At 36.7% G+C, this 9612-nt stretch overlaps 1 protein-coding gene across 1 annotated transcript in view; it reads left to right on the top strand.

The window, feature by feature from the left end:
• Nucleotides 1-2570: 2570 nt before the first annotated feature.
• Nucleotides 2571-9612, top strand: part of LOC133518145 (nephrin) — a 732429-nt gene continuing 725387 nt past the window's right edge. The window contains exon 1 of the mRNA XM_061851736.1: nucleotides 2571-3004. The gene's annotated coding sequence lies outside the window, so the exon portion shown is untranslated. The remainder of the gene's footprint in view (nucleotides 3005-9612) is intronic.

Genomic DNA, 9612 nt, shown 5'->3' with positions numbered 1-9612 from the left:
GCATACACGCATGAGCTTTCAAACTTGTGCCCACTATGTAACGCATGCACGTACTATCTCATTGATCAGTGCATCACATATCATTTTTCTTGGTCTTATATCTGTGGTCTACATTAGTCTATGCCATATAAAGGAAAAATATGAAACCAAAAATGGTATTATATTACCATCGCGTCAAGAAAGGCATTGATATTGTATAGCCGATCAGCTGTCAAGTTACAATTCGCCTGTTCGCAAGACTTATTTCTGGTAAAATAAATTGCGTCTGATTTAATGTCTGTTGCGGTTTTTTAATGCAGTTTTGATTTACAAGGATATCAATGCCAACAAGAAACCAGGGCTCTTTAATTATTTTATACTCTTTACGTAGGACTGGATCATGTATTTAGGTAACAACTTCGCATTATTAGATAGTCCCATTAAAAATGAAAAAATAAACCAAAGAACGAAAAAGAACGTAATAATACCGGTATTTTTTGTATGAAGAAAAAACCGGTTCCGAGCCTTGCAAGAAACTGCCTTTCTTGACAGGCCACGAAATAGTCATCAGCTAATAGCTTGTTGGCAATAAAGATACCGAACCTTCGGCTGTTCCATCGATAATCTACCTTATCTCGCCGCCAGGAACTGACCAAAATTCCATGCCTTAATAATTTTTTTTTTACAAATCGATGCATTGAGTGACATAAATTGATAACTGAACAGGGAATACACCTAATACAGAAGCTAGAAAAAGGAGAAGCAAAAGTTTACAAAGCAGTTTGTTTTCGATGCTACAATGTTTGCCATTAAAAAAAAACCAGCTATTTCCGATTAGGTTTTCTTTTAGAAATTTATTTGATTATTATTTTATTGTAATTAAAGTGTGCCATAAACGCAAGTAATTCATTGTGGTTTGTTATTTCAAATAAAAAAATATTTTTTTTTGTTTGATTTGTAACAGCCATATCCAGGCAACATTATAAAAATGTCATCCGGACACACGTGAATGAATGAATGAATAAACACACGTATCAATTTTGGCAATGCTTTAAGTTTACAAGCGTGCATCATCCGTGGTGCATGTACGTATCATAATATATGTATATACCCTAAAATGCTACACTATGATGCATGCACAAGGAACGTGCTTTTGGATATTGGATGTTTTTTTTAATACTACGTCTGTGGGAAAAAAGCCTACCGCCCGCCTGATGGTAATTGGTCACCGTAGCCTATGGACGCCTGCAACTCGGAATATTTCAGTTGGTGTCAGGGCGTGGCCATTGGTGAGCCAGACCCCGGTGCTGTCAATCCGTCAGCCAGCACCGACCGAGCCAGAGCTATTGGAACCACCGACGAGTCCAGACTAAGTTTACGTCATTTGAATTAATTTTTGCACCCGGAATATTTCAGGTGTTGGGGCGTGGCCATTGATGAGCTAGCACCCGGCGCTGTCGATCTGTCAGCCAGCAGGTACCGACCGAAGCAGAGCTATTGGAACTGCCGGCCCGGTGGAGCAGTCGACGTCTGCAGCTTCTGTGCAGGTAAGTCTACTTATCATTTATCCAAACTTCTATACTTTAGTTTTTCCTTAAATAAGGCGTATATAGCACAATCGACCAAATATCACCAATAAATAGGAATCCTGTATTTTAACTCTCAAATAAAAACTAATTAATTATTCCCAGTAGTGCGACTACTGAAATATATTGTAAAATAGCTTAATAGCCCGACAAGTAAAGGTCCATTTTTTTATTCAACACCAGGTTTTTTCCCCTTAGTGTTTGACGGACCAGTACAAAGCTAGCTCCTGACGACACTCGTCGTACGGAGCGAAACATTTCAAGCGTTTTTCGACCTTAAAAAACGTGAGTCATCTTTTTTTTTTTTATGGAGGATAGGCAGGCGTTTGACCACGATCACACCTGATGGTAAGTGATGATGCGGTCTACGGTGGAGCACGCTTACCTATGAGATACCTATCTGTATCTGTTTTTAATATATTTAATACAACATTATTTATTGTCACATACAATTTGTATAATTTCTACTAGGTACTATTGCTTGGTAAAATAGAAGGCAATCGTCAAAGCCGTATAAAAACCAGTTCAAAATAAATGCCTATATGTAAAGATCACAAAGTCTATGTTGAATAAGCGCTCTGGCTAGGCGTGCGTCAGCTCCTCTCATTGGACGTTCATGTGTGCCTAATGTTGACGAGTGGCCCCCGCGAGATGTCGCTTTGTTTAAATGCGCACAGCATCATTAGCAGGAGTGTGAATCGCGGTGCCCTCATAAAAATTTCATTTGTCAATCTTCAAACAGTCAGTTACGGTGCATAGAGTAGACGAAGTCTAGAAGTTTACTTAGGACCTGCTATTGTCGGAAAGCAATTTCAATCGGCACAAAAATAACAAGTTAACTTTTGGGTAAGTTTTGGGTCGGTATTAATTAACAATATTGTTACTGTTGAAATATTACTGGAGTCTAATACAATCGTTTTGTACAGTTATTCAGTTACTTTATGCTGTTGATAAAATTACCTTTTTGTGAATTAAGTTGTATATAAAAAATAATTGAAGTTAATTAATACAATTCAGTAAATTAATCTCGCTAACTAAGGTGATAGATATCATCAAACTTGTATCAAAGTAGCAAAATGACATAATTGGCACGAGCGTTATTGAGAATGTTTATTAATAACAAACTTTGCGAGTTTTCGAAAATTTCAATATTGACGTAAACGTATAACAATTCTGCCAACGGAACGAGTAGGTACTCTGTGAGTCTTGCGCGCTCGAGGTTTGTGGCTCAGTGTGCGCCGCGACTCGGTGGTGAACGCACGTCGCGCGCCGCCTCGAGTGACGAGTGATCGCAACCCTGTGAAGTGTCCGTGTCAGTGTTGTGAACGTGCTCCTAACAGATCCTAATAAAACGGCGTGTTTAACCCCGTTAGTTACTATAGTGCACTGAATTAGTTACATGCCGTTATGAACATGAATGAACGTGTTTGAAAACGCAGGTAGGTCAATTGATAAGGTTTTTGAAGACAAGCATTTTATTACTACTAATTTTAACGACGATGAAAATCACAGTTGTAATTTAACTTCGTCTAAATTACGAGCCCACGTTGGGCTCCACTTATAACTTCGCCGAAACCTTGAGCGTACTTCAAACGCATGTAAAGCAAGTTAACTGACAATATAAAAGCTTTTAAAAATTTGCTCGACGCAAGGCAATGAGCCATTTCGAAAGCAAGCCTACATTATTGGAGCGCGCTGAACACAGCCCTTGACTGCTTTTTATAAGTAGGGCAGCCTCAAGAATTCCAAAACAGACCTTTGTTACTCTTGCTTTGTAACGTATCAGGGGATTCCTTTCACTCGTGCCAGCTTATGACTCGTATATGACTTTGAAGGCTGAAGAGGAAATTATAAGTATTATAACATATGATTTTGTTTTCCGGGAGAACGGATATAAATATGTCACCAATTACTCTTCAAAACGATAGCTGTGACCGAGTTATGAATTAGATTATGATTTTTTTGAAATCTCGATTTCAATGTTAAATAGTATGTTTCATATCTATGGCTGTAAAGTAAGAATTCTCGAGGTCAACAAACATGTGATCTCAGGCTTCCTTATTTATTGGCCGTGTATAAGTATACTATTTTTCTATTCGACGGAGCCGGAAAGCGGCAACTTCGTGCAGAAAGTTGACGCTTTCCGCACGAAAAATATTTTTCTTTTACAACCGTTTATGAAAATTTCATTTTAAAGGGGACTCAGGAATCCGAACCGGTTTTTTTTTTGCAAAAAGTTCAATGGAACTTTATATTTGATATATCAAATGTACGACTCGGTTGTGTTTTTAGATAACGACTTCGTATTATTAGATTGCCCAAGTAGAAATAGTAGAAAATAATTAACAAAGAACAAATCTACCTACCGTATTTGTTCCCATACAAAAAATACCTGTTTCCGATCCCTGATAGGACTTAAATAATTTATCTCAACAACTGTTAATTATAGAGTAAGAAACATCCATAAGTTTGTGTCTTTACACATAACAAATTAGTAGGCCACGCATCAATTTTGACGCGTTTTCTACATAACTATGGGTTGGAAGCTGTCATTAAGACTGTAATGAGCAGGTCCCGTTTTAAACTGGATACAAGGAAATTGTTATTCAGCAGCAATTTACATTCAGAACAGTTTCCGAAGTCCTTCAGTGAAAAATAAAGTCGTATTTAAATAAATTAGGATTGTTTTGAGGAGTATCCAGTTACTTTTTTGGTTAGTTTTCGATTGAAGTTGTTATTGTGGCCGATAATCTGCCCATTGGTATTAGAATCCTTCGGGAAAAACTTGGAACACTTCGATATCTAGACCGAGATTATATTTGTTTTACAAGGGGGCAAAGTTGTTGTTTAACCGCTCGTTGACACCCGAGCAAGCGAAAGATTCCCTAACTGAACCACGAGCAAGGCGAGTGGTTCGAAAGATAATCTTTAGCATTACAAGGGTTTCAAGGTACGAGGCTCAAACAAATTTTGCCACCGAGTGAAATACAAAAATTTTCAACACACCAACGTGAGGAAACTCAGAGCTGTAAAAAAATATACAAATCAAACTAAATCAAGTCTAAATGAAAACATTTTTCATTCAATATCATCATGTTAAAATCAATTCTACCACTCAACCATACCAACTCAAAATTTGCATCAGATGACTTTGCCCCAAATACAAAAATTTTCAACACACCAACGTGAGGAAACTCAGAGCTGTAAAAAAATATACAAATCAAACTAAATGAACTCTAAATGAAAACATTTTTCATTCAAAATCATCATGTTAAAATCAATTCTACCACTCAACCATACTAACTCAAAATTTGCATCAGATGACTTTGCCCCACATGTGGATAAACTGCGACTTTCTCATAAGTTGTTGAACAATCACGAGAGCCTTTACCAGCTGGTGTGATGAAATAGTTATTAGTTTTACAAGGGGGCAAGTTCGAGAAGTGGAATTTTGAGCGTTGCGAGGGTTTCAAGGCACGAGGGTTAAACAAACTTTGCCTCCGAGGAAACACAAAATTTTCTCCTCAGCAATGCGATGAATTATTTTTTTTTTATACTACGTCGGTGGCAAACAAGCATACGGCCCGCCTGATGGTAAGCAGTCTCCGTAGCCTATGTACGCCTGCAACTCCAGAGGAGTTACATGCGCGTTGCCGACCCTAAACCCGCCCCCTTGATGAGCTCTGGCAACCTTACTCACCGGCAGGAACACAACACTATGAGTAGGGTCTAGTGTTATTTGGCTGCTGTTTTCTGTAAAGTGGAAGTACTTCCCCAGTTGGGCTCTGCTCTAGATCTGGAATGGCATCCACTGGCTGTGGCCTACCACACAAAGCTAGATGACATTCACAATGCCCATACCTCTCTTTTGGACGTAGTTTAAGGACGTACCCGGGTCCAAACTTACTATAAGTTACGAAAATAATCAAACCAAATCAAATCCAAATGCACGTAATAAAAAATCTATCATTCAAAGTCATCATTTAAAAGTCAATTCCACCAGCCAACAAAGAAACAAGTCAAAATTTGCATCATATTACTTTGCCCCATATGTGGATAAAATGCAACTTTCTCATCCGTTTTTGAACATTCAACAGAGCCTATACCAGCTGGTGTGGTGAAAATATATTTACAAAAGTTTTTACGAGGAAATAAAGACGTGGGCCTGGCTAGCCGCTGGGGGGCCGTCGTGACATTGCAACGTGAAATTTTAATCTCATTAGGTACCTGTTTAATAAATATTGATTTCCCTGAAGACCAAGGAAACTTGTCTGCTGTAACAGGTTCGTAAGTAATTGATTGTAGTAAAAATGCCAAGGCAACGGTTAAGTTTAATAATTGTACGAATTTGAAGTGACGTGATAAAACTTTGATAACGGTTATTAATTTAATAATTACTGACAATTAACATTCGGACTGATTTGAAATTTAAGATACGTATACGTACACGGTACAGATTTTTTTAGGAAAACTTGTTAAAAAGTTTGCTATGAAAATTAGATTGACGGCTCAGATAACCTGCTTGGTTACCATAAAATGTTCAAATGTTGTTTTTTTTCTAAAGGACATACCCTCCATAAAGTAGGTACCTTATTCGAACACAGTTCCCGAATAAAAGAATGCCACACTTGCAACGACAAAAATTAAAAAAAAAAACTAAGGGATTAACACGAAAGTAAAGGACCCCTTCAAAATTGCCTTTTCATACAAACTTAGTCCAGCAGGTGTCCATAGGCTATGGTAATTCCTTAAGATGAAGCGATATTTCTGCTCGTCTGTGTCATCATAAAAAACCTAACGCTAAACTATACCTAATACTAAACTTGTTCACCTATATTACCTATATCACTGTACGTGGCAATATCATTCAACAAATCCTCGTAGGTACTTGATCGAACAATAATAACAAAAACTTCTTCAAACTCTTCGGTAGTTGATACGAATGTACGATATCTTCGCAAAACTTTTCACCTCGATAATCTTATATTTCTTTTTTATTCTTACACTTAACACCGATATGTTGTAGACGAAACACAATTCATAAGAAAGAATTCGAAATACGAAATCGTTATTTTTTTATTAACGTTTGTTAACGGTTTTTAATTTTTGATGATGTTACGACACTTATTTTTTTTACATTGTGTTCCTACCGGTGAGTATGGTTGCCTCAACGAGGGTTAATGTTAGGGTCGGCAACGCGCATGTTGTTACATGCGCGTTACCTATGAAATTGTCGTTTTTGTTCATAAGTATTAATCATATCATAGTTTATTTATTTTAATAGTATCTTCGAAGTTTTTGTAATCTCATTATTGCGCTACATAACAACGATTTTACATACAATGATTTACTATTTTTATTGTTTTATGTATTCAGAGAAACAGCTCTTTTCATGTGCTGCCGGCTCGAGTATTTTAATGACTTATATTTTTCTGACGAGACAGATTTAAAAAAATATATGAGATAGACAATGTGCCTTAAAAATGTCTCAGATTACTGGCAAAAATTTGTTTGGTTGAAAATGCCATCCTAAATAATCCGCAATATTCATTGTATGAAAAATCGAATTTCGTTAAAGTACTCCATACAAAACGCCAATTTCATAGGTAATGACCTAATATTAATTAACTGACTATGATTATAATTACGGTGTAAATAGTAAAACATTAAATTCCCGTCAATTTTGGCGTGAAACATCAGCTTTGAGCCTCCTGATTACGTTTAGTTAATATCGATATTGGACTATGCATATTAACTAATATGCATTTATTCTAAATTGCCTTTATGGCACTGACATTTAACTAAGTATATAGCAACGTTCATTTTAAAGGTGTAATTTATTTTTATTGCAGTATATATACTGGCCTTAGCGTCTATTTCAGACGATTTATGGTGCAATGTCCGCAAAACATCATTTTTGGTGACTGAAAAGATCGATGCGAGAGCGGCATACTTTGCCACAGAGCTGGCAAGGGAAGTTCGCGACTGACTGTAACGTTTCGCTATGGTGCCTTTTTTCCCTTTTGTCTGCCAGTGCCGCGAACCAGGCCTCGTCGCAGAACTTGCGACCATCTCCAACGCACTTGCGCCACTCCGTTCGCTTCTCCGCAAGCTTCTCCCAGTTTCGGTGGTTTGAGTTTATTGCAGTACAATTTGACTAATCCGGCACTATTTCTTTTTTATAGTCTTGTGTCAACAAGAGAACCGGATTACTGGAAATAAGAGCAAATCTGCTTATTATAATGAAGTGTTTCTAGTTTATCAAAGCAGTATCCCTACTAAGTATACTTATATACTATAGTCAAAAGAAGTTTTGCTATTATCCAGGATTTAAGGATATACAAAGATATTCAAGAGTGATAATGTAAACGCACATAGTAAATTTGGACATAGAATGATCACCTCTGCCTCTATTTTAGTGCCGGATTACTGCGTGTATCGGACAATCGAGAGCCGGATTATCGAGAATTTACTGTATAATGATGCAGTGTGGAAACACCATAAAATCTCCATTCTTTCGGTATGTCATAGAGTAAATAGTAGCGAAGATAAAAAAGTCAATACAACATGCTAGTTTTTTTTGAAGAATGCTATTAAAAAAATATGCTTTGTTCATTTAAAAAAGGCTTCAATCGAATTATTCTTCTAATTACGACAAAATTACAATAAAAAAAATTAAAGGTAGTTCTTCCACATCTAACAATATTTTCAATGCTAATCATATTTTGCTCTAGGTTAAATAATTATATACATAATTAGAGGACCCGATTTGGAAAATCCATTAACCAGCACACCAGCATTGTTATTTAGGAACTTTAACACTTGACAGTTTTGGAAGCCTAAAGCCCCGTTTAATATATGAGAGGCTGTTTAACGAAATTTAACGAAATTCAACGATAATTAGTCCGACGACGATGTACATAAATCACTCGGTCTTTGTCGGCATGGACAGATTGCCAACCGTGGTGCGAAAATTATTACATTATGCCCCCTAACAATATAAGGAGTGTTATGGAAGAAAGGAATTATGGGATCAAGGGATGCATGAGGGTACTTATGCTTTTAATGGGTCGGGAAGGTTTAAAGAATGGTGTGTAATGAGTTTTGATTGAGGTGCGAGGTTTTGGTCATTTTGGATAACGGTTGCTCAAGTGAATTTACCGCCGGTGTATTCTGGGATTAGAACTAGTGGTATATTTTTGACATTTAGAAATGCATTTAAGCGACTTACTATAAACACCTACCTGCCGATCTGAGTAACGAGCCGTGTGATGAAACATTTAAGCGCAAAATGAGAAACGTTTTGTTGGATAACCCTCTGTAGTGTGTAAATGAGTACATGGAATTGAATTTGTAACGACATAATGTAATTTAATTTTTTATTAAATTGTGTGCATTTGTATTTTAAAATGACATATTGTTATTTTTGTAATATATTTATCTTTATTTGACATTTTAACGACAATTCGAAATTAATATTATGTTGGTTTATATTCAATTTTTTGAGATATTTTTCTTTGTACATGACGATCCTTATTTGAGAGCCACAATTAATTTTAATTTTATTATTTATAATGTAATGTTTGACGATCATGATGAGAAGATAAACATACTTTTGACGAATGTAGCAAATTTATGGTGTAATTTTCATCGTGAAATAAAGAAATCTACATCTAATCTAAATCGAAGGATAAATATTTTAGAATAAACAGAAATTATTTATTTAGGAAGGAGTCTCATCCCAACATGATACTGGCGACTTCCAGCGCTGATTGTCATTTTCATTACTACTACGCATGATTTAAGAGGGAAGAATAGCTTTGCGATCCTAACGAAATAACGATTTCTTATTCTATGAATGAAAAATGGATGGCAAGCGTGCGCAAGGAAGAGCACCCACGAGACGGTCTGATGCTGTGAAAAAGATGGTTGGCGGCAACATGTTGTGCGTGCCCATATGGCTTATGACCGCACAATATGGAGACGGAGCATGCTTGGTCGTGATCCTCAGCAAGGAGCGACTAAGGAAGAAGATGACCTTTAGGAC

Source organism: Cydia pomonella, chromosome 5, assembly GCF_033807575.1.
Source record: "Cydia pomonella isolate Wapato2018A chromosome 5, ilCydPomo1, whole genome shotgun sequence".
Taxonomy (NCBI): domain Eukaryota; kingdom Metazoa; phylum Arthropoda; class Insecta; order Lepidoptera; family Tortricidae; genus Cydia; species Cydia pomonella.
This window is presented reverse-complemented; position numbering and strand designations above follow the sequence as displayed.